Source organism: Thamnophis sirtalis, unplaced genomic scaffold (assembly GCF_051295495.1).
Source record: "Thamnophis sirtalis isolate CommonGarterSnake01/CBP01778 unplaced genomic scaffold, rThaSir2_p1.2 scaffold_1, whole genome shotgun sequence".
NCBI classification, from domain to species: domain Eukaryota; kingdom Metazoa; phylum Chordata; class Lepidosauria; order Squamata; family Natricidae; genus Thamnophis; species Thamnophis sirtalis.
The window spans coordinates 59,870,990-59,897,955 of NW_028261381.1; the positions used below are offsets into that span (position 1 = coordinate 59,870,990).

At 43.4% G+C, this 26,966-nt stretch overlaps 1 protein-coding gene across 10 annotated transcripts in view; it reads right to left on the reverse strand.

Moving 5' to 3' along the window:
• Window positions 1–26,966, reverse strand: part of TNS1 (tensin 1) — a 461,144-nt gene that overhangs the window by 284,685 nt on the left and 149,493 nt on the right. The gene's annotated exons all lie outside the window — the stretch shown is intronic.

The following is a 26,966-nucleotide window of genomic DNA, read 5'->3' on the forward strand; positions in this document are numbered from 1 at the left end:
TTCATAAATGACAGATGAGGGAATAGAAGGGGAACTTACCAAATTTGCAGATGATACTAAGCTGGCAAGAATAGCTAACACCCTAGAAGACAAGGTCAAGATCCAGATGGATCATGACAGGCTTGAACACTGGCCCCTATCTAACAAAATGAAATCCAATGTAGAGAAATTAAAGTCTTACACTTCAACAAGAATAACAAAAAGTACACATATAGACTGGGTGAAACCAGGGTTAATAGCAGTAACTGTGAGAGGGATCTTGGACAACCAATTAAATATGCCAGCAGTGTGCAGCGGCAGCCAAAAAAGCCAACACAATCCTAAATTGCATTAATAAAGGGATACAATCAAGATCAAGTGCAGTACTAATATCATTCTATAAAGCCTTAATAAGACCACACCTAGAATATTGCATCCAGTTTTGGTCACCACACTATAAAAAGATGTTGAGATTATAGAAAAAGTGGAAAGAAGAGCAATCAGGATGATTAGGGGACTGGAGGCTAAAACATTTGAAGAACAGTTACAAAAACTGGGCATGGCTAGTCTGGTGAAGAGAAGGATGGGGGGTTACATGATAGCAGCATTCCAATATTTGAGGGACTGTCTCAGAGAGGATAATCTATTTTCTAAAGCACCCAAAGGCCAGACATGGAACAATGGATGGAAATTGATCAAGGAGAGATTCAACCTAGAAATAAAGAGAACTTTTCTGACAGTAAGAACAATTGACCAATAGAACAGCTTGCCTTCAGAAGTTTTGAGAGATTCATCACTGGAGGCTTTCAAGAAGTGATTGGACTGCCATTTGTTGGACTAGATGACCTACAAAGCCCCTTCCAACTCTGTTAATTTAATCCAATTTCACTGGGATATGTTTGTATGTATGTATCAATCAATCAATCAATCAATTAATCTGGCAGTTCTTTAGGCATTGCTTCCAAGTGGTTCAATAGTATATGTGCCATATACAGTGAAATCCAACACCGCCACTTGTCTGGGGGTTTATAGTCTATAGTTCTAGATCACATTTTTAGGGGTATTTATTTATAACATGTATCTCGTTTGTCATTATTAGAACACACATGGTTCATTTGCCATAAAGATAATGAAAGTCACCCATTCTCTCATTTCTACCTTCTTTAAATGTCCTTATTTGTTTTATTCCATTTCTCAAAAGCAAACTGGAACATTTGTGCAAAGAAAGTAATAACACATCTTTGATTAAATTATCTCAGGGGGATTTAATTTTTATTTGCAGCAATCCTATGAAGACTTCCTCCCTGAAGCTTGCAGAGCTGTTAGATATTGTGGCATGATAGTGGCCCTGTTTCTATAAAATATTTAATAGAATCAGAAGAGATTTTATAGGAACACCGGAAAGAAGTTAATTATCTAGTCAACTAAATACTGAGGGGTTAAAATTAACATCCAAAGATCAAGTCCTTTGCAGAGCTAAATCAGCCTCACTTACTCAATCTTGTGGGAATACTGTATCTAAATCAAGTCAACTGAACGATTTTTCACACATAACACACTAACAGAATTTTACACTAAGTCTGAGTAGCACAGAACGTACCATTCAAGCATTAATTGGTTGCAGTGTCAAGTCCTGCCTACTGTTGCTTGTCTGGCCAGGACAGAATAAGTGAGAAATATCATGAAGCCACCCAGTATTCTCCTTGCATGAAGATTCATGAGACACTAGGCACTTAATAAGAGAAAGTGGATGGGGGCTTTGTGTTCCCAATAGTAACTATTTGGAATCCAGTAAACAGGGCTGAGTGCTGCCAAATGAGTGAGGGAATTTAACTTAGTGGCTGGTATGGCAAAATATGCTGTGACAACAGGGGGGGAGGAGGAGGAAGAGGAGGAGAAGGAGGAGGAGGAAAAATATAGAATATTTTATTCTAGAATGAAGATAACAATGCTTTGACTAAAATGTTTTGAAGCTATATCTCATAAAAGTAAACAGTTTCATACGGATAGTATGTGAATAGAAGGCCACATACAGTATAAATGGTGTAAATTAGGATGGGAAGTAAAAAAAAAATCCAGCAAAGGCAATTGCAAAGCATTTTCATTCTGTTATGAAGAAAAATACATAGATTTGCCCACAAAGTCATCAAGAGTGGAACTCAACTCAAAGAAGACTTGACTGACTCCTTCAGAAGTACAGAGTTCCTTCCCTGATTGAGATGACTCCATTCCCATGCTAAGAAGCAAGGCCATCTTTGCAAGTACCACATTCCTGTCTGCTTTCTGTCATTATCTCAAAAGGAGGAGGAAAGCATAAGACAAGGCCTTCTTGGTTTGAAAACTCCCTTGAGTGAAACAGGCAGCAGCCAATGTATCCTTGGAGAGGTTAGATTACAAATGAGAAACCAGGCTGTTCTCACTGCCTCTTTAAGAAAATTGAAATTGGAAGGTTTTGGAGGAAGGAATTCTCCTCCTCCTTCTCTGCACCCTGGAGACCCACAAAAACTCAGAACAGCACAAAGAAGCTAAACAAAAGGACTTTAGACTTTCTATAGAAAGGAGAGGATACAGCATAGTAAACTCTACTTATATTTGTCAATTAGAATTGAGCTCTTACAGATCCAGAATTTTCTATCAAAATCACCCCATCACTTTTAAAGGGCCTGTTAAAATTTCATATACCAACTCTGTTGAATGTTAAAGTTATACATAACACATTTTATGCTGCGAATGTGGTGGTGTAATATTAAATATATAAAGGGGTTTAAAAATATTTTCAAATTGCTATTTTATATCTCCCACTTACTAAAATTTCTGAAAATTATACGCACTGTTGCCCAACTGCTACAATTATACAATACAGTACATTTCCAGCCTAAGCTTTGCAAGGACCTGGACTGAAACAGAAAAGCCAGAAAAGCCAACTCTAAACCACAAATTGGGTTGGTTTGGGATATGCACACTCAAGCATTGTCTTTGGTAAATCAGGGCATATTGTATATTTACTCATTTCTGCTTTCTTAAATGTATCATGGTGACCATGCCATGACTTATAGTGATATTTGAATCTTGGCTTGGTCTGGCAAAAAACCAGAGGGGGGGGGACTAATAACTATCATACAGATCAGTAGTGGGATTCTTTTTTTTTTACTACCAGTTCTGTGGGAGTGGCTTGGTGGTGATGACATGGCTTGGTGGGCGTGGCAAGGGAAGGATACTGTAAAATCTCCATTCCTCCCCGCTCCAGTGGAAGGTTACTGCAAAATCCCCATTCCCTCCCGATCAGCTGGGACTCGGGAGGCAGAGAATAGATGGGGGCAGGGCAGTGGTAGGTTCCAGATCCCATTGCAACTGTACCGGCATCCTCCACATGAATGCGTGCAGTGCGTGCTTGTGTTGTACCTTCCAGCAATGCCTCCACAAGCCTCCGCGACACTCCAGTTGCTCGGCAGAGTGTCGCGTAGGTGCTGTACATGCCATGCCCGTGCGCAGAAATGCCGAAGGCTTTAAAGGACAGGTAAGGAGAGCAGGCGAATGGGCCCTCCAGAGCACCGTACCAGAACAGTACCCAGTTCTCTGGGCAGTCTCCGGTACGCCCATACAACCTGAAACCCACTGGGGCAGGGTCAGTCAGAGGTGGTATTTACTGGTTCTCCAAACTACTCAAAATTTCCGCTACCGGTATTCCAGAACTGGTCAGAACCTGCTGAATACCACCTCTGATACAGATCTTTCCACCATTTAAAAATCAATGAAGTCAATGGGGTTACGTATATACTTAAGAGCTTAATTTACAACTAAATTTCTGGCTTGATAACCTCTGCCTTATGAACATGCAAAGTAAGACTATAGGAGGATAGAGCTGTGTATTATGTGCCATGTAGAAGCACCATTCAAATTTCTTTTTTTCCAGACATTCAAAAAAATAGCAATACTTTAGCAATAGTCTCAGAGGCCATCCATTTGCCAGCTAAAAAGGGCCACAATTGCCAACTCAGTGCATTGACAAAAGCTAGACGGCAGTTCTGTTCCCATTGGCTCCGCAGTCAAAACAACAACTACTTGTCCTTAAATGATTTAGTGTTGAGTGATTTTCATGACTTGAAGGGTTGGGTTCCTCGTTTTGCTCTGATGAAGCAGCAGTCCAGAATCTCCACCCATTTATGTCTTGGTAATAAATAACATAGAAAAGCACATTTCTGGAATACTTTCTTTTCCTTGGGGAGGAGTGGGAGTGGGCTGTTTCTTCGAGTATAATTAGAAAATGTCACTGATATGATATGAGGAGGGTCTGCATTGCTGAACGAGTAATTCATTCTTACTGAAAGTATGGATTGATTAATTATTTCAAATGTGCTTTTGCTTGATCTTGGGATTGATGAATGAGCATTTAACCAAATTGAGTCTCCCTTTGGTTTAACTATCTATATTTTAAACTAACTGCAGTATTTGTCTCCATCAAAAAAATCCAAGGGTCTGCAATGTACATATTCCAAACTCTATTTCAATTTTTAAAGTACTTCACATGCATTATCACTATATTGACATCATGGCATCATTCATTACTTGGCATCCCATGATAATGGCAATGATTGAAAGTAAGAGAAGAGTGACTATATTTTATACATCCTATCATTAACAAGTTGATCAAATAAGGTACATTTTCATGGAACACTCTGAGATTTATTGATAATGCAGAGTGAACAAGTTTAATAGGGAATGCAGATTTTGGTATTATTAATAAATTAACAATAACATACATGGTTGATGGAAGAATTTAAAGAATTTGAAAACGGAGTGGATCTATGGAACGCTACAAAAAACCAACACTGGATGGAACCACTGGAGGAGCTGGCAACCAGGTCTAATGAAAGCTGGGAAGTATGGAAATCACTGAAACTGCACATGGCTACAAGATCCAGAGTAGTGGTGGGTTACGACCAGTACGACCCGGTACAGGCATACCGGTGCCTGCTGGGAGCACCGGGTACCGTTCCGTTCCGGTGCTCTGGAGGGCCTGCTTGCCCACCCACGGTCCTTACCCGTATTTGAGCTCTTTGGCACTTTGGCACACACGCACAAAGCGTACAACACCTGCGAGACGCTCCACCGAGTAGCTGGAGCACTGCGGAGGCATTGCAGAGTGTTGCAGGAGGTATGGATGCATGTGCACACACGCTGAGTGTGTTCCTGTGGTGGACGCCAGACCCCATTGCGCCATACCAGTTGCAACGGGATCCGGAACCCACCACTGATCCAGAGACACTCTGAACAGATGGGGTTATCCGGTGGCTTCTGTTCTTTGTGATTATGATGATGTGCAAACAACAACACATAAGTATACCTGCTCTTTGTCTCCCGGTCAGTGTACACTTGAGGACTGCATGGCAGTGTTACAGAAAGCAATTGCTAATTTCTGGGCATGATGTGTTTAATTAGTACCTATTTTAATTGTGCATTTTATAATTTTAAATTTTATGTCATATAGTATGCCTTATTTTAACTGTGATGCTTGACATAAATAAACAAAACAAACAAACATGCATGGTGGTAATGTTTCCGTTAAAGTCATGTTATTTAATTCCCAACAGAAGGTTAATACATGAGTTGGATGGATAGGTGGATGGATGGATGGATGGATGGATGGATGGATGGATGGATGGATGGATGGAAAGAGAGAGAGAGAGAAAGAGGAAGGAAGGAAGGAAGGAAGGAAAAAAGAAAGAAAGAAAGAAAGAAAGAAAGAAAGAAAGAAAGAAAGAAAGAGATTGTGAGTACATTTAGAATTTTGTCTAGATCCCCACTGAAAATGATTGTCAAAGGAACATGAATATCAACAAAAGGGCAGCTATGGAGAACCCTATACAGTTGCATTTTTTTTTCCAGAATGGCAGGTTAGTGAGGCCCACAATAAAATTACTTCCCTCGACACCAAATATCTAATAGAGTTGGAGGCAAATGGACATTATAACTCATTCCTTTGAATCCTGCATTCCCAGCACATAATATCCTTATCATTTCTCATCCATCTGTAGGAGTCTTGCCCTTCATTTGGAAATGCCCTGAACTGTTTCATAGAGAGGATACTGAATTTATTACAACAGAAATCAATAGAGCAAGTTATGAGGCTGCTTAATTCAAAGGGAAGAAATCTCCTTTCACCTCAGGGCTGAATTCTTTTAGCTATGGAAGTGGAATTTTAGAAACCACCAGTTGATAAGAATGTCTTTGGTAGCTGTGAATCTGAGTCTGTTTGGCTGAATTGGCAGTGGGGCCACACTTCTGGATTTATTCTATACTCTGAGACCCACTCTATCCACTTTCTACCCCACCCCACTCAAACAGCCAAAAGTTTGATTTGCTGCCAGCCAAGCCTTGGGTTGGGTTGGGTCAAGTTCAACCAACCCTGAGCGGTTTACATTGGTGGCTGCAGCCCTTGCCAGAAACAGCATCTGTTACTTTGATACACAAGACAGCCATTGTTCTTAGCAAGGGAAGGTTACAGGAGCAAGGGACTGCTCCACAGGATATGTTACCTTTCCATTTTTAGGCCAAAATCTGTACAGAAAGGGGTGGGGGAGTCCTGGTTGGTTGACTAGCAAGAAGGGGAGCCTTGGACTCTGCTCTTTCTCTCTCTCTCTCTCCATTTTGTGGTGGCTGTTTTTTTTTCTGAATCAAATAGAGGGACAAGGAGCCAGACATGCTTAACTGTACTTAGGAGGGGAGGTAAACTATCAATATCTGTCATGATTTGCCTCTCCCAACACCTTTTGATTCTTACCTTTAAATATGTTCTTTGTTCCCTTTAGCTTTATCTAAAGCAGTCTCAAGTGTTCATTGCTATGATAAGCTCTATGAGGACTGATCGGTTAACTCAAACTACAACTCGATGCCATAGCTAAGCAGTGAGTCACCAACCAACGTATCCAGCCATATCTTCCTTACCATAGCTCCAATCTTTTTTTCACACCACTTTCGGCTGGGTGGATATTTGTTAAAGGGCTTTTAATTTAAAAAATATTTTAAAAGTAAAGTTATCAAGTTGCAAAGAAAACATCAACTTCAACCATTAGACAGTGTTTATGTCTACAAATGTTTGTGGACCTTACATAACCGGTACTTTCTCAGTAAAGGCATTCATTAGTCCAGAAAAGTTATGCTGACTTGTAGACAGCATGGGAAGGGGTGAGAGGGAGGCCAAAGAAATGGAAGAGACTCACTTTAACAGTACGTCTTCTCACACACTGGAGTTTTATAACTTTTTATTTTAATAACAACATCCAGCAATGTGCAGCAGCAGCCAAAAAAGCTAATACAATACTGGGTTGTGTAAAGAAAGGCATAGAATCAAGATCATGTGAAGTACTAGTACCACTTTAAAAAAATCCTAGTAAGACCACATCCAGAATAGTGCAACCAATTTTGGTCACCATATTACAAAAAAGATGAGACTTTGGAAAAAGTTCAAAGAAGAGCACCTAAGAGATCAAAGGCCTGGAGACTAAAACATATGAAGAATGGCTGCAGGATTTGGGTTTGGCTGGTCTAAAGAAAAGAAGAGTTAAAGGTGACATAACAGCAGTATTCCAGTACTTGAGTGGCTGCCACAAAGAAGAGGGGGTCAAATTATTCTCCAAGGCACCAGAGGGCAGGACAAGAAACAATGGTTGGAAACTAATCAAAGAGAGAAACAATCTGGAATTAAGGAGAAACTTCCTAACAGTGAGGACAATTAACCAGTAGAATAGCTTGCCTTCAGAAATGGTGGGTGCTCTATCACTGGAGGTTTTTAAGAAGAAACTAGACAGCCACTTATCTGAAATAGTATAGATCCTCCTATTTGAGCAACAGGCTGACCTAGAAGACCTCCAAGGTCCCTTCCAGATTTATTCTAATAATTCTACAATTCATTCAAATGTCACCATGTTGAAAGGATATCTATCATATATTTCCTAAATTCCAAACACTCCTCCCCCTTGACCCAAACAGTGGGTGTTACAGTTACTGCACTATGTTGTTGGGCATAATAATGGCTCAGTCACCCTCCACACTCTTTAATTTGAATATAGGGTGAATTCTTTAGGATTAGTATTTGCACTTTAGAATTAACATTAATAATACATTTCTTCCAGGTTAACACACACAAAAAATATTATTGGATCTTTTCAGTCCCATCGGGAACATTTTGATGTTCTTCAATCACATCAGTTCCTCAGACCTTCAATTTTTAATGCATCTTTTATAAAATAATGAAATTATAATGCACGCAGTAAAAAGAAGAACTAACAATGGCAATGACAATCTAATCTCACCATTTAAAATGCATGAAATTTTTAGGATGATTTGATCTCCGAAAAAACTAAATTCTTGGAAAATTGGGGGTAAAATGTATTATCATCATTAAAAGTTACATATATTTGTTCTATTTATCAAATTCATAGATTGACCCTCCTGAATGGTTTTCAGTGGCTTATCAAATTAAAGTACTCTGAACATCAACTCAGTCATCCATGGTATGATAAAACAGTACCACAATAGTGACAACAGAGACATCCCTATTCAGTCAAAATCACTCTGAAAGAATTCCATTTTGGGTTGTTTCAGAAGGCTGATATAAAAGGAGCCCATCTCACTTCCAGAATATTTATAATACTATTTCTTTGATATCTAAGCTGTTTAACTTTGGGGATTTTTTCTAGTCCTAAAAATCCACTGAATTGTGAATATGGCATGATACTCTTTGGAATATGTTTAACATTGATTAGCTTCCATGTTGTGACCAGATGCAATTATGGCACCATCACTGCGATGGAGAACACATGTGTGCCAAGACAGTTGTCCATTTTGCTGCAGTTTATCATGAGAACCTGAGAATCTTCTTCAAAACCAAGTGACAGCTCCCCAATTCCTTCAAGTAGCTCAAGGAGTGATAGGGCCAATCTTGCTTTTTTTCTGACTAAGTTATTTCATGGGTTGTTTTGTGAAAAGAAAAACAAGGGAAAATACACCACCCTCTGTGCTGTCTTTAGGTCTCAAAGGAAAGGTGGGGTGTAAATAAGCATAAGTCACATAAATATGACTCTGTGTAGCAGCTACTCTGAGCGCCGCAGGGGCTGTGAAAGACCATGCTGTTTCTGCTGCAGTATTATCGTTTGTATATTTCACTCATGGCAATGTACCCAAAATTCACTTGAGTTGGCACATTGGAAGGCTCAGCGACTCAACCAGCTGGAGGATGGCCAAGAAATTATCCACATTCCCAGAAGAGCCAAAATCCTTAAAGCCGGGGAAGAAAACAGGCAAAGAGACACATTATCATTCCTCTTGAATTCCATTTATTCTTGTTTAATTTCCGTGGTTTTCTATAGCATTTCTTGTTTGTAAAAGGCTTTACTATTCTTATCTGAGAAGGGACAGCAATAACCTCCTGGGAGACGTGGAAAGCATTCTGGAATTGCAAGCATTTGAGAATGTCTCCGGAAACACTTCTATTTGTTAATATTTTACTCAGAATTAAACCCTCATTGCTGATACAGTTCAGTCACTTGTACATCTAATGGCCAAGAAATGTTTGCCAGTAAAGCCAGCTTCTATTAGCTCTCCAGCAGAACAGGAAGCAGCAAATGCTGTTCGAGGTCATAGACAGGCAAAATATAGGAAGCTAGAGCAAAGAGGTTGGTTTTGAGTACTGGTATTTAAGAAGAACTGGGGTCAAATCCCTGATTTGCAGCATCCATGTCCCTAATGTGGCAACTGCAGCATCAAGGGACCAAATTGCTTGTGTAAAAGAAATCACTGCAGATCAAATACAGTAAATGCATGCTAAATCAGATTAATTCCAGGCTAGCGCAGATTAATTCAGATACTAATCATCTAACTGAAGACAAAGAAACTGAGGAATAACATGTTTACTAATGAAACGGCCTTTTAACAGGGCAAAAGTCCGCAGCCTGAATTTATGAACAGAACTAAGAGCTCAAGGGATTCTCAGGGTTAGAAAACAAGCAACTGAAATGTTACTTTGCACACTTTCATGCAATTCAAAGGCTGCAAATTTTTAGCTATACTTAATTATTTATCTATAGTCCAACATCCTGCTTCCCACAAGCAAAGGAGTTGATCAGAGGCTTCCAGTCAGACCACCACAGTCATAACAGGCTTTGCCAACTCTTACCTTCCTCAGCCCCACCCAGCTCCTAAAATCAACACAAACCAGTAGTTGTTAGCAATTTGCCCCCAGGTTGGAAATTAAACCGTAATGGTACTTAATAATCTTATCTCCCACGAGTCCTTCTAGGCTGTTTTTCAAGCCTGCTAAGCCAATGGCCATCATTGCACCCCATGGCAATACATTCCAGACATTCAGCATGGTGTGAAGAGCATTCCAGCTGAAAGAGGACACAGCATCTCCTTCTTGCCCCCTCCAGGTCCTTTGTAGGGACATTTGAGAACCACTCAAAGGAGAGTCACAAAAATCTAAACTGCTGGAAAAGAGAAAATGTAGGGGAAGGGGTGGCAGCAATGCTACCCAGTGCTGTGAAGACAGGGTGTAGTTTAAATTTAAGTATCTGATGGCCTGCCATTAAAGAAGTGAAAGTGGTGATTGTTCACTAAGGCCACTGAACCATGAAGTAGGAGTGCGAGGTCAGGAAATCAGATAAAGGGCTGCACCATGGAAAGCTGTGTGATTCTGCAGGGCTTTCCAATTTGAGAAAATATTAGATGTATTGCTAAATGTCAATGGGGATTCTCAGTCATGCAGGTCATGGTTGTCCCAAAGGTGCTTTTTCAAGAGGCAACTGGACTTCCTGGTTTCTTCTTTGAAAAAATGTTTTGCTTCTCATCCAAGAAGCTTCTTCAGAGCCAAAGAAACATCTTCAAAGAAAAGCCAGAAAGTCCAGTTGCCTTTTTTTTTGGGGGGGGGGGGGGGAAGAAAGCACCATTGGGACATTAGATGTATTCTTACATCACACATTTACCCACATTTAACTGCAGAGCAATTAGCCCCAATTTTTTGGGTTTGATCTGACATACTGCAAACAAATTTGACTTGAAACCACACACTAAGCTAAAATTTGCTGGCTGGCTTTTTTTTTTCTTTTGCATATTGCTTGAACATAGCCATTTTCATTATGAAAGGATAGACAATTCTTTTGGCTCAAGAATATAATGACCATGCCATCCAGATTTTGCTAATTTCAGCAGCTTCAGCCAATAAGTCATGAGGGATGCTGGGAATATTCCAGTTAGACCTGATGGACACACCTTATGATGGTTTTGGGGCACAACCTTAGGAGACCAGGTAAAGTGATGTTACTTAGGAAATGGCCAGATAAGATGAAGCATAGTCCACGATTGTATATTGCCGTGATGGCAAACCTATAGCACACATGCTAGAGGTGCCACACAGAGTTCTCTCTGTGGGTACACGCAGCATTGCCAGCTGCTCTTCTGGTTTCCAGCATGCACATGCGTGCTGGCCAGCTGATCTTTGCACATGCCGGAGCCCTGGAAACCTGAAGACCAGCTGGGGCTCTGCCACACCAGCTGGTCTTCATGCATGTCAGAGCCACAGAAACCCAAAGACCAGGTGGCCGGTGCACGCATGCGCACCAGCCAGCTGGTCTTTTGAGTTTCTGTGGCTCCTGCATGCATGCATGCACACACCCTTCGGTTTAGGCACTCAGTGCCGAAAAGGTTTCCCATCCACATATTGGATGGAGAATGAGGCTCAGGAGGGATCTTCCCTAAGTGTATACAAAGGTGATAGTAGGAGAATTCTACTTTCAGACTTTTACCATTTTTATTAATGCAATTTTACAATAAAGTAGAATTAGTTATCTGGTTGTTTTTTCTATGTGGTCTACCTGGTAAGGCTGATGTAGTTCATAGTATTGAACAGATCAAGGAAGTATTTCCATAAGATAGTACCACCTACTAACACCGGCTGATCCCTAAACAGGGTTACCCTAAGTGCTTGGATAGGGAACTACCTGGTATTCCAGCAGCACCGGCTTGTCTAGGAAGTTGGAAGAAGGGGGGGGAAAACCCAGAAGAAAACTAGTATAAAGATAAGAAAGGAGAAGCAAGAAGTAAGAGTGGTTGGTGAGGCTAAGAATCCAAAACAGAATAGCATGAAACAAACTGAGGCTTCTGAGCAATCCGGTATAAAATCTGATAATTTGGAGACATTTCAGTATTACTGAATTGAAGACAAACAACTGCAGCATGAAATTTGTTGCCTCTACTGTTGATTCCTAACCTGCCTCTTTTGTGTCTGTTCCCGGTCATCTCCAGTCATCTTTCCTAACTGTGATAAGGTCTCCCCAACGCCTCCTTCTCTCAAACATCTGCATCCTCCAGCCAGCATCCTACCCTCCTTGCCCTTACGAAGAGGAAGAGCCCCATACGGTTTTAGCTCAACCTCCATCGCCATAAGGTAAAAGTATTTGCTAGTACTCAAGTTCATTTAGAGATCTCCACAGTATTAGGTTGGAGCCCTGAGGGAACTCCTGCATAATGGTGTGATTATCCATAGGCCATCTGCATAATTAGACAACATGTGCAAACACAATGAGAACATCAACAAAACATCTGCTGCCCATTCAGTTCCAAACAAGAGAGGAAGGGATCCGACCCCCTCCGTCAATTTTACCTAAAGTATAAAATGATTTCTTTTCTGCTTGCAACTTCACCTTTACAGGGGCTGCCCAAGTTTGAGCAGGATTAGGGCATGCAAGTCACCATGAAGCCGCCACACATTAGCTTGCAGAGAACCTTTAATCAGTCTAGATTTCCAAGCAGAGATCGGTGGCTTAATCTGCCTTTAGGCATTCTCTGACTCTGGGGTTGTTTCCTGCCTGAGGGAACATAGGAAACGGGCATTGTTGAAGTTCAATAAGCATTTCCTCCCTTGTCTGAGACATCGGAAACAGAGCTGTGCACCTGACCAGGTCTGATAAAAAGAACTTGGCAGAACATATTGGCTGCCCAGTGACTTCCACCTGATCTGTATCAGCTGTGTCAGAATGACAGCGTGAGCGGCTGGGCCTGCAGTAGGCCATCCCATTCCTTCCGTCACACAAGTTTTATTTGAGTCACGTGCAAGATGGGAAGGTAATGACCTCCCTATCCCTTTAGTAACCTTCAGCTCAGCTTTACTAAGAAAAGAATTACATGGTGGAAGACATTCCATGTAATACTTGGGAAGACTTCCCAGCCATCATCCTTCCAGGAGTGATATGCAGTCAGCTCCAGCTGGGAGAGCTACAGAGCATGAAAACAGGGCACAAAAAAGGCCATGTTTAGCTTAGCTAAGCTACTCCCTGTCCTGGGTACTGATCTTTGTGGGTGGGTTACTAAATTAAAACCTGCCACTTGTTTTGCCCCCTATAGAGCTAATTTGAGGGCTGTTTACACATCCATTGTGCCGATAATGAGCCAGATTGGGAGGCTGTTTATTGCAGCCTTTCCCCAATTTAATGCCCTCCAGATGGGTCGAGACTATAACTTGCTAAATTCTCCACCAGTGTAACCTGCCTAACCCATCTGTACGACCCCAAGCTGGGAAGGCTGGTTCATTGTCACTGTCAACGTTCATCACATTGCTACAAGATGTGATGATGGCCAGTAACAGAAGACCTTTAAAAGGGGATTCACAGAGGATAATTTTAAATACTCGAAGCCTGAGGTAACTGCAACAGAACTTTATTGAAGGAACAACAGCATTGGAACAGAACATGAACAGGGAACTGAGCCCGCCTGACAGCTATTTATACTTGACAGCTGTCAGGCGGGTAACCAATCAGCGGCGCGTATTTCTCCCGCCGGCCGGCAGCCACATCAGAGCCAATCAGCAGCTTCGGGCTCTAGCTGTGACTGCCGGCTGCATTGTGAGGACGTAACACTCCTTTCCCCCAGATTGTGCATGCGTAATCATCTAAGTATTGAGGTCTTCTGCGCACGCACTGGGAACGCCTAGGCAGAGGAGTGTCCATCGTCATCGGAGGAGGAATTCTGTTGCTGTGACGCAGCAGAGATGAAGGCCCGGCCCCCGGACAAGCATGAACGTTCAAAGTAAGTGTCCATCCGGGGCGGCAGCGGGTGGTGCGCGGAGGAGCGGAGCAGGGAAAACGGCTTGAGACTGGTGAGCCGTGGTTGGCCGCAGTTGGGCAGGCTGGGCAGCCGTTGGGCAGGCAGGCCCCAGCTGCGGTGGTGGTGATGACAGAGTGGCCGGCTGGGGTGGCACCGTAGGTGTTCGGCGGTGCAGCTGGGTTATATGGTGCCACCATAGTCTTCCGTCGTCGAGCTGGACCCTGTAAGAGCAGGGCCCAGTTAGTTCTGTTATGACCCCCGGCAGCCACCTAGGGTCTCCAGAGTAATTTTGCGCGAAGACCCCCTCACCCACCAGAAAAGACCTAGGGGGCATGGGGAGGGGGCTGGCAGTGGGGGCGAAAGAGGGGTGCAGGAGGTCGAGGGTTGTCCGGAGGTGCCGCCCCATGAGAATTTCAGCCGAACATTTGACGGAGGCCTGGCAGGGGGTGGTATGTTGTGCCAGGAGGTAGGTCCAGAGGCGGGCCGGCCAGGGCAGGTGGGAGAGACGGACAAGGCCCTCCTTGGCTGAGCGCACAGCACGCTCCGCCATGCCATTGCCTGTGGGGTGGTAGGGTGCCACCAGAGCATGGTGAATGCCCAGGCTGGCGAGGTAAGAGTGGAAGGAAGCAGAGGCAAATTGAGGACCGTTGTCTGAGACGATGATGTCCGGGATGCCATGGGTGGTAAAAAGGGCATCGATAATTAGGATGGTGGCGCCGGAGGTGGTGGACCGCATGGGGAATATATCAGCCCATTTAGAAAGCGTGTCCACCACAAGGAAGAAAAGTGCGGCTGTCAACGGGGCCGAAAAAGTTGAGGTGGAGGTGGCTCCACAGGGCGGAGGGGGTGTCCCAGTTCCAGGCAGGGGCGGAGGGTGGAGCCGGGCGGACGGCCTGGCACGGTGGGCACCGCTGGACCCAGGCAGCAATGTCAGCATCCATGGAGGGCCACCAGACATAGCTGCGACCAAGAGCTTTCATTCGCACTATGCCAGGGTGGCCCTCATAGAGGCAGTGGAGCACTTGCTGGCGGAGGGCCACAGGGACAACGACCCTGGAGCCCCAGAGCAGGAAGTCCTGCAGGATGGATAGTTTGTCCCAGCGGCAGAAAAACAGCAGGAACTCAGCCAGGCGAGTGTCCGCTGACCAGCCCTGGCGAACAGCATCCAGGACTCTCTGGAGGAGGGGGTCAGAACGGGAGGCGTGGGCGATGTCGGACATGGAGAGAGGAAGAGCGAGCTCATCAGTCAACGAGACAACAGAAGCCACAGGGGCAGGATCCGAAACAGGAATGGGCAGCGGGCAGCGGCTAAGGGCATCCACATGGCCCATGTGTTTGCCAGGGAGGTAGAGGAGAGAGTAGGAGTAGGAGGCGAGGAACTCAGACCACCAGCCCATGCGGGGCGAGAGGTTTGGGGGGGGCAGTTCCCAGAGAGGATGCCTAGAAGGGGTTTGTGGTCAGTCAGGAGGGTGAAGGGGCGGCCGTAAAGGTAGGGATGGAAGCGTTTTACCCCCGCAACAGCCGCAAGGGCCTCCTTGTCTAACTGGCTGTAATTGCGCGCAGCCTTGGACAAGGTGCGGGAGTAAAAGGCAATTGGGGCTTCAGAGCCATCAGGATACGAGTGGCTCAGGACAGCCCCGACACCAAAGGGGGAGGCGTCGCATGCAAGGAGGAGTAGAAGGTGCTCGTCGTATTGGACGAGCACGGGGGCAGCTGTCAAAAGGGATTTGACAGCCGTGAGAGCATGCGCCTCGCGGTCCGTCCAAACCCAAGGGGCGGATGAATCCAATAACCTGTGAAGAGGCTCCGCAATGGAAGCCTTATGAGGAATGAAGGAAGCATAAAAGTTAAGGAGACCCAGGAATGCCTGGAGCTCCGCCTTGGAGGAGGGGGTGGGGGCGGAGACAATTTTGGCGGGAGTAGGATGGATTCCTCTGGAATCTATGAGGTAACCTAAGAATTCTACAGAGGAAACACCCAGCTGACTCTTAGAGCGCTTTAAGTGGAGGCCAGTGTCTCTAAAGCACGTCAGCACCGCCTGCAGAGTTTTGACGAGTCCTGATTGATCGGCATCGTCAAAATAAGGGGCAACCCCTGGGATGTCATGGAGCAACCGCTCCAACAATCCTTGGAAGATGCCAGGAGCAACACTGATACCGAATTGTAGTCGGCGGCATTTGAAGGCACCACGGTGTGTCACTATGGTCTGGGCAACTGCAGTGGCCTCGTCCACGGGCAGTTGCTGGTAAGCTTGGGCCAGGTCCAACTTTGCAAAAAGTTTGCCCTGGCCCAAGGAGTGCAACACATGTTGCACAACTGGCACTGGATAGGGTTGAGTTTGTAGGCCCTTGTTGATAGTTGTCTTATAGTCTGCGCAGATCCTCAGGGATCCGTCGGACTTCAAAGGCAATACAATAGGGGTTTCCCAAGGGAAGTGATCCACGGGCTCTAAGATGCCCTGTGCGATCAGCTTGTCCAGCTCTGCATCAACCCGAGCCCAGAGGGCAAAGGGAACCCGTCGTGCCTTAAGGTGGATGGGCGCCACCATAGGGTCCAAATTTAAGGAGATAGGGGTGCCCTTGCAGCAACCCAAGGCATCTGAGAAGACATCAGAAAATTCGGAGAGGAGGGAATCCAGGGAGGAGGTGAGGCGCAGGGAGTTAATGCCAGCTATAGAGAGGCCAAAGGCTCGGAACCAGTCGAGCCACAGAAGGGAAGTGAGGGGGCTGCGGACCACTACGAGGGGCAAGGAACCCTTGAACTTCCCATACTGGACAGGGAATGTCCCACAACCCAGAATGGGGATAGGGTTGCCCTAGTAGTCCCTCAGATGACAGGAGGCGGGTGACAGCTGGCTAGGCTGAAGATGCGGCAGCAAAGCTTTGAGATTGTCCCAGGACATGATCGAGCAGGCTGAGCCAGTTTCCACTTCCATCGTGCATGGGCGGCTGGCGAGTAAGACACGGAGATGCATCTTACCCCGGCTCCCTAAAGAAGAGGCAGCGGAGTCCGGCAGCCACTCAGGAAACGGAGCTTCCAGGTCGGAGATGGCGTAGCACCCCAGGCGGGTGGCAGAAGAGACAGAAACTGTTCGGCGGCTGGCAGCAGAAGGAGGAGCAGGAGGCCTCAGGTTGTGAGAGTTTCCAGGAGCCGAGCAGCAGACGGCCGCAATGTGGCCCTTCTTCCCGCACTTGTGGCAAAGGGCCGAACAGAAATGGCAAGAGGCTGTCGAGTGGCGGCTGCCACAGCTGAGGCAAGCGCTGCCATTCCTAATGGCCAGCGACTTGAGACGGTCGACTTAGGAATCGAATTCAGTTCGGAATTCGGCGGCCGCCATCTGAACGGCGGAATGAGGCGACGGCAAAGCGGACGCAGGGAACCTCCAGACGTCTGGGGTGGACTGGCCGGCCATCTCGTAGGCGCGGGCTTTGTCCACCGCGATCTTCATAGACAGCTCGGCGCGGGACAGGATGCGGCAATGAAGGAGGCCATAGATGAACTGCTCCAGGAAGGCGTCTTCCAGATCCACAAATTTACAGTGGATTGCTGCAGCCCTCAGAGCAGCCACATACTGGCTGATGGATTGGCCCTCGAGTTGAATGCATCGCCTGAAGAACTGCCAGCAGGCGTATTGGGACAGCGTCAGCTCATAGTGAAGCTTGAGCCTGGCCAGCAAAATATCAAGGGGCATGGTATGCACCGGCGTCAGTGCTGAAAGAGCCCTGGCGGTGGCAAACATTTCAGGGCCGCAATAGTGGAGGAAGGTGCCCCTCTTCCTTCCCTCAGGCAAGTCCGTCAAGTCGTGGGCTTGAAGGAAAACCTCGAAATGCTCGAGGAACGTATCCCACGATTCTGCCTCAGGGCAGAATGTGGCAAAGACAGAAGTCGGAGCCATGGCAGGGACGTGGACGGGGTCCGTGTCACTCATCCTCGTCGCCAATTTTAAATACTCGAAGCCTGAGGTAACTGCAACAGAACTTTATTGAAGGAACAACAGCATTGGAACAGAACACGAACAGGGAACCGAGCCCACCTGACAGCTATTTATACTTGACAGCTGTCAGGCGGGTAACCAATCAGTGACGCGTATTTCTCCCGCCGGCCGGCAGCTGCATCAGAGCCAATCAGCAGCTTCGGGCTCTAGCTGCGGCTGCCGGCTGCGTCGTGAGGATGTAACAGATAAGGTTTTCAGTGACTATGATTCTTGATGGCCTTGTACTATTTCATAGAAAAGAGGCAGCATATCTCTTGGAGCATATCTAGATCAGTGGTCACCAACTGGTGGTCCGTGGACCACTGGTGATCCATGAGAAAATTTTGGTGGTCCACAGAAAAATTATTTGCATTTTTATATTGCACTAAATACTATTTATCTTTTTAAAAATTTATATTAGTGGTCCAGCGGATTTAAAATTATGAATTTAGTGGTCCCTGAGGTCCGAAAGGTTGGTGACCCCTGAACTAGATGATTCTTCTTGGGTCTTTTGTTTATATATAAAGGTGTCTACATGCCTTCAGCTGAGAGTTGACTGCCTGCACTAGCTGCTGCCTGTTTCTTCTTAGGACTAAGAGGGGGACAGGCTGAAGTTCACCCAGCTGGCTTCCTGGCTAAAACAAGACTACAAAATATGGTCTTCTAGCCTAATGGCATAATAACCAAACTATCTTTTTCTTAGAGATTATTGTGACAAAAAAGGGTGCTAGATTTGACAAAGTTTTGGTCTGATGCTGTTCTTAAATATCTTTCTTAATCCAGCTGAACAAGTGTTTTGTACCTCATTGTTTCACATTTTATCTCTCAGACCGTTTAGAAACTGTGCAAAGTAACAAGGAAAAATTGGTTCTTTGCCCACAATCTGAAGGTGGCAAGGCCATGCCCTAAATAAAGTTGCCATCTTGTCTATTAAGGTCAGCAAATTATAAACGTGACAAGTCAATTCTGTACTAGCTGAGTGTTTTAAATGCTGTACTACGTTCACACTGCTTTTAACTGGATCTAGTTTAAGCATCAGTAGAATCTGAGATTGTATAAGGATTAAGTTTCCAACACAGACCATGAGTTGTTATCAAGAATCAAATTGTGTGTTTGGAACTTTATGAAGTTTCTTAGATAGGCAAATGCAGACTAAAAGAATATTTGTTTCAGCTAGGTGTGGGTGCTGATTTCACATCTAATGTAAAAAATGGAGCAGACAGGGAACTGCTCATTACAAGCATTTTACCATTAGCATTCCCAACAAGCAATGACATCCTACACAAAATAGGGTACGTGCTGGAAACAATGTTTATTTAGAAGGTCTATGAAACAAGACAAGCATGTGGTTGATGAAACACAGAAGGATAATTCATACCCCCAGTTCTTTTCTAAGAATGTTGCCAGATCTTGAATATTCTGCTATTTGCTTTGAAATGACACTCAGGAATAAGAATAGGACATGGTCTGACCTCAGACTCATTCTATATCCTTGGCCTATTCAGACTCAGTTTCTCACATGCATACAACTTTAGTACATCCACAGGCCCACAAGTTGGCTGCATGCTTAAAAAAAAAAAGTAAGATGTACATCTATTTTGCTGTGTGTACTGTAACAGGAAATCTCAGCTGATCGCAGGATGTTGTATATCTTCTACAAACAGACATAAATCTATTTCACTGTAGAAATTTGTCTCTCTTTCTGGCTTTCCACACATCTGCAGTTTGCACGCCAAGGACAGATAAACTTTTGCTGAAATGATAGGCGTTTAAGAAGTTTGGTAGAGATATAACCACCCAGGTTTGTATGTAAGCTAAAATTCAAAGTAGAGTGGAGATTGAAAAGTAATGAAATGTTTAAAAAAATACTGATGTGTATACATGTGAACAATGGTCATGGCTGTTCCTTAAACAGCACAGGACAAAACCCAGATTGGTTCAAACTTCTGGAAAGGAATGACAAATTTTAGCTGATGGCATGCAAAAGAATACGTTGGAGCTTTTTGTATTGGAAAACAGTGTTGAATTCAAAAAGATTGCCTAATTTTTGTTTGATTCTTTTTCTATTTATTTATAGCAGATTATTTGATGCCTCTTACAAGAACTCTTGGGAAAGGCCTTTAATTTTTCATATTTCATATTTCATTTTCTATGACATTAGGGATTTTTCCCCTTAAGGAATATACAGTTTACAAATAGGATACTGTCTTTAACTTCTTATTCAGAAGACTTTATGTGGCTCACTTTGCTCTCCCATTATGCTAGAAATGTAAACATGAATTATATATGTGTGTGAACATCTTACTTGATAATGTTTGATAACATAGCCAATCAAGCTATTGCAAATAAGGGTCTAAATATTTTCCAATTCAATGCACAACCTAGACCTTGATGAGTTTGTACTTAATGAACAGATCTTTGAAAAATGGATGGACATTTTCCCTGGTAGCAGTAAATCCCTAATTTAATTTAAATATCCCTTTTTTGCAGCATAATTATCCAACTGTACCTAATCCCCTGCCCATCTGTTGCCAAAAATGTGTTATCCTCCAAAATTTTAGAAAGTCAATCAACTGTATAACCAAAAGTTTATGTTGTCTACAAGGTGGCAACTATGCCACTCCTTGTCTTTTCAACAATCAAGCAGTAGATGTAATTTTGCCTTCTTAACAGCCTATTTCTTTACTTTGGTGCTTCATGAACAATCAGGGACTATCTACCTTTGAGACTAAGTTTGTTTTCTCAGTAATAATTCATAGTCATCCAACTATTATCATGGTGATCTAAATCCTGTCTTTAATACTGTCATGTTGGTTTACTGATGACTGGGTAGTGTTCTAAAACACTAAAAGTCATGAAGGAGAAAATAACTTCAGAAAACAGAGTCTTATAGTTTACAGTATCCACTTCCAAACCAATTATTCCCCTCTTTTGAGAGAAGAAGGAAAACCAATTCTTCATCACTCTTTAACACAAGAGTAGGCAAACTGAAGCCTTCCAGATGCTGTAAACCAGGGGTATCAAACTCGTGGCCCGTGGGATGGATGCGTCATGCATTGGCCACGCCCACCTCCAGTTTAGCGAGGGGGGGGAATCATGATAAGTCACGTGACCAAATGTGACACTGAGAGTTTGACACCCCTACTGTAAACTTTCATTTTCCATGTTCAATGAACATGGAAATGTTCATTGAAGAATCAGGAGGTCACTAAATTCCTGCTTTTTTCTGCCGTTTATAATGCCCACAGCAACTGTTTTTTAAAAACTGAACTTTTCTTCACTTTTCTGAATCTATGGATAATCACACTTTGTTCACCGGACACAAAGCTATTACTATTTCTCCAGAATTAGAGGCTGAGTGTATGGTTTGTGTGTGTGTGTGTGTGTGTGTGTGTGTGTGTGTGTGTGTGTGTGTGTGTGTGAGAGAGAGAGAGAGAGAGAGAGAGAGAGAGAGGGAGGGAGGGAGGGAGGGAGGGAGGGAGAGAGAGAGAGAGAGAGAGAGAGAGAGAGAGAGAGATTCACAAATTCAGGTTTAGACATGAGGGAATAATAATAGAAATAGAAAATGTTAATTTCATTGGGTATGAGTACCATTTCATTTTCCGTGTTTGATTTACAGCTGTGGAAACAGAGGCTTCCTCTTTAAAGGTAGTCCTCGAGTTATGACCACAATTGAACCCCACATTTATGTTGCTAAGTGAAGCATTTAAAGATGTTTTGCCCCATTTTAGAACTTTTCTTGCCAGAGTTGTTAAGTGAATCACTACAATTGTTAAGTTAGTGATATGGTTGTTAAGTGAATCCGGCTTCCCCAATTGTCTTTGCTTGTTACAAGGTCGCAAGAGAGGATCACATGACCCCGGGACACTGCAACCATCATAAGTATGAACCAGTTGCCAAGCATCTGAATTTTAAACATGTGGCCATCGGGATGCTACAATGGTTGTAAGTGTGAAAAATAGTCATAAGTCACTTTTTTCAGTGCCTTTGTAACTTTGAATGGTCATTAAATGAACTGTTGTAATTCGAGGACCACCTGTCCTTTTTTTGTTTTAAAAAATGGTAATATATCCTAGGGCAGTGATGGCGAAGGTTTTTCTGCTTGAGTGCCAAAAGGGTGTGCATGTGTGCCCACACCCATAATGCAATGCCCTCCCCACACGCATGCACGCACAACCCCCATGTTCCCCCCTCCCCCGCGCATGCTCACAGCCCTCACTGAAGCCTCTGGACTTCCGGTAGGCCCGTTGGGCCATTTTTCACCCTCCCGAGGCTTCAGGAAAGCCTCCAGAGCCTGGGGAGGGCAAAAAAATGGCCCAACAGGCAAACTGGAAGTTCGTTTCCAAACTTCCGGTAGGCCCATCGGGCCCATTTTTTGCCATCCACAGGCTCCAGAGGTTTTCCTCAAGCCTGAGGAGGGCGAAAACGGCCTCCCCCGCCCTCCTGAAGGCGCACATGTCTCTGGAGCTGTCTTAGGGCAACGCCTTGCGTGCCCTCAAATATGGCTACGCATGCCACCTGTGGCACGCATGCCATAGGTTCGCCAACATGGTCCTAGGGCTTACCACATTTTGAAAGACCAACATCTCAACTTGGAAACCAACACTAGTGGCATAACAATTCAGCATCTTCTGGGTCCAGAGACTGCTGGCCCCAAAAATGTTACACAAGTCTGGTCTAGCAACAAATCAGGCATCTTTAAAGAAGTCAGTAGTCATAAGCAACACCTATACAAATAGATGCTTCATATGACTGGGTTAAATGTGAATCACATTTTTATAAGCTACTATTGTATATTCTATTTATTTCAGAGATTTCCAAGTTAGGTCTAAATGTTGACTAACCTCATGCAGAAATCCATTTGGCGGTGTTTAAGTTCATCTACAATTTCTGCCATGTGCTTCTAACATGTTAGATCTTTCGCTACCACCTTCTTCATTTGTGATCATTTAGTAAGTACATTTTCCATTTCAAACTTTTGCATTATATTCACAAAGAGACTAACTCTGAGTCACACCACTTGTCTTGTCAAATATGTTGGCTGCACATCTGGATATTATTTTGTACTTGCTTTTCTATGATTATGCTTCATCAATGCTGATTTTTTATTATTATTACTTTTGTTGCTGCTGTGGATTGTACAACTGGGCAAATTAGTTGAGTTCAGCTGTTCTCATTTCTCCAGTTTTAAGTTTGTTCTGTGCCATTCCTACACTAGTTTGTGGTTTCATAAAATCAGGCAGAAAAATGTACAATTCTATTTTCTAAATGTTCAGTTTAAAAAAATTAAAATTTCTAAGTTTTAAGTTGCAAATTATATACAGCATTCAGCAAAGCGTGGATTAAGATATATAACTGTAGTTCAACTAAAAATGCAGGCAAAATGGATTGCATAAACTTGTATTAATCGATGCACTTAGCCAGGTTTTGATTGTTCATTTCTAGATGTACATTCTGATTCATTCCCATAATTTCTGTTATCATAAAAAGCAGATAAATAATCTGTAGAGGTGGGTTGCTCCCGCTTCGGCCGAACCAGTAGTAGCAGAGGCAGGAAGCTCCACTCACCTGCCCGGATGCTTCTGTGCATGCCCAGAAGCATTGCGCAAGCACACAAGTGCACATGTAGTAGTAAAAAAAAAAATGGAAACCCACCACTGATAATCTGCTAAAAATCAATGCATGGTCAAGTGTTGTTGCTTTTTTTAAGTATCATCATTATGCTACTTTCGCAGTCAACTATGAATGGTGGGACACGAAATCCAACAGTTCTGAAGTAACTAGAATGGGGCACCCTGCATTGGGAAAACAGTTGCAAACCTATCCATATTTCTGATTATGTCAACTAATTGGAGTGAATTATTCAGTACACTGATCATGTCGAGATCTTCCTGGCAAGGGAGAGAAAGATTGAACAAAATGTTTAAAAGTGTCCCTTTAAGCACTTTTACTGCTTGAACTGTTAGCCAAGTCATCAGCAATAACTCTACTTCATACATTACTGCACAAAATAAAGATAAAAACGTGGAAATAGTGGCATCTTGTGGCCAGTTGCAAAACTGATGAAAGTGGCATCTTATGGCATCTTGAAAATTAACAACCTGATCACAGAAAAAATCCATGGATCATAATTCACTTCCTTAGACTAAGAGCCATGATATTATCTTTATTAATTAATCTGTAAATTTCAGGCTACAAGATTCCTTGTCAATACATTTTGTGAAGGGATTGCATGGCTACTTCCGGAAATGTCTTCTATGATTTCAGTCCCTAGCTCTTCAAATGCTTTGCGAATCTGCCCTACAATTCACTGTCAATACATGGAGAAGGGAAGGAAAGGAGCAGGAATGAGACAAGAGGAAGCAAGCCATGAATGGTGGAAGTGTTATAGAGATACAATAAGCTGAGATAAGAAGAATAGACCCCCCCCCTCCCCTAGTTCCAGTTTGCCAGTGGGTAACAGATTCCCCCAACCTCTGCATTATTACAGTGCTATTTTTAAAAAATAGTTTTGCCATTATTTCAACAGATCAACTCAGCTTTTGGCCACAGAATCATGAGACTCTGTGCTTTTGAACATTTGAACACAAAAGTCCTACATAAAATATTTTGACCTTGTCCTTGGAAGGCATAAGAAGGTATCTCAGCATCATTACAGGATAAGAAGGAAATGAACCTGTTTATCTCTGGTTCCCTATTGCCTAAAAATGACTTTCTGTGGCTATAGATGACTATTCAAAGTCATCACTGTAAACATATCGCATTTAACCACAGGGTGTGTGAGCATTTAACCAAACTGGAGAACTGGAATGTTGTAGAAATTGGTGAACCTAGTTAGAAGAGTTATTAGAGGGAATCTGGGTAACTCTCCTCAATCACAGCCAATAGATGGTTAAAACTCTCTTGTCTAAATGCTGGAACAGCTATTATGCCTGTGATGACCTTGTAAAACAAAATACTCCAGAAATTCTGACTCTGTTCTTTTAGCATTTTTCTATTGTTATACAAGTGAAGACAGAAAACTAGAAGAAACAGTTCATTCATTCATTTCATTCATTTATTGAATTTCTATGCTGCCCAATCCCGAAGGACTCCGGGCGGCTTACAGAAATGAGTAGGAATCTACTCATTGAGTAGATGAGTTGAGTAGGAATCTCCATTGTTCTGTTCACAGAAGAGCTATTTCAATGAGCCTATCATGAAGTATTCTTCCATTCGATGTTCTTTCTATTTAAAAAATGTAATAGCTTCCCAGTCTCTTTTGTACTGAATGGATGGGAGAAAGATATTAATGATGGTCATTCTTAGAGTCAGAATCAGAGTTTGTGTACTACTGACACATGAGGATAAGTCTTTACTTTGGTGAAGCAGCTGATTCAGTCAATCGTGTTTGATTAATGCAATCAGGGAATTTTACCACATTCTTTTCTTCCTTATAAGAGGGCACAGGGAATGGCCTGGAACAGAGATGTCAAACCCGTGGCCTATGGCCCGGATCCGTCATGCACTGGCCACGCCCATCCTCATTTTAGCGAAATGGGGGAAGTTGTGATTTGTCACATGATGACAATGTGACATGCGAGTTTGACACTCCTGCCTTGGAAGGATAAGAGGAAGAGTCAAATCCAAGGCCACGGTCTGGTAAGCTGGGCTTGAATCCAGGCCAAAAACAAAATTTGAGAAAATGTCTCAGATCAGCCACTCTTTAGTTCAGATGAAGATAAAGGGAGGGGGGGGAAGCACTTTCAAACTTTCAAGATTCTGTTATTATAACTGTTACATCAAAAATAGTCCTGACCGAGATGGCATTGACTTCTAAATTGTAGGGCTGACACTTCCATACACAGGAAGCAAAAATAGCATTCTTTTCATTGCAAGGCTGAAGATGGAGGAGAAGGGGGGCTCCATATTACATGCATGCTGCCAGAGGTAGGTCACTCCCAGTTCAGTCGAACTGGTAGTGGCAGCGGAAGGAGGCTCTGCCCACCCACCCAGACACTTCTGTGCATACACAGAAGCATCGCGCGCACACACACACACATGAGAGAGAGAGAGAGAGAGAGAGAGCACGCACACGAGCGAATTGGTAGTAAAACTGGTATAAACCCACCATTGCATGCTGTTATATTTTTGAAAAATCACCATGAAGCAAGCAATCTAACATACTTACTTGCTGGACTTCTAGAACATATGGATGAGAACAGAAGGACCTGAGGAAAGTTTTACTCTGGATTACATCAAAGGCCATTCAAGCCACCATTCTAATCACACACTATCTGAGAAAATATCCATAAGAAGCCCACAAAAGGGATGTAAGTTCAAATATAAGCTCTTGCATCCATGTTTTCAGAAATGTTAGCCATAATCACTGGTCAGCATTCTCTGATTAATCTATAATGGGAAATGGAGACATTTTTCTTTATTTCCATACCAGGAGTATTTTTCTAATGGGGAAAGGCTAACATTAACTCACATTATTTTTGGCCAATACAATTCTATACAGATAATCCTCAACGTAGGACCACAATAGAGCCCAAAGTTTCTGCTGCTAAGTAAGATATTTGTTCAGTGAGTTTTGCCCCAATTTCTTGCCACCTTTGTTAAGTAACTCACTGCAGTTGATAAGTTAGTAACACGGTAAAATCTGGCTTCCCCATTGAGCTTAATTGGTTGCAAAAGGCGATCACATGACCCCAGGACATAGCAATGGTCAAAAGTATGAACCACTTGCCAAGCATCTGGGTTTTGATCACATGATCATGGGGATGCTACAAAAGTCATGAGAAATTGTCATATCACTTTTTTCAGTGCTGTTGTAGCTTTTAACGATCACTAATAGAACTGTTGAAAGTTGAGGATTACCTGTAATTTGTTCTCTATTAGAAAACTACAAATAGTACTCGACTTATGACCATCAATG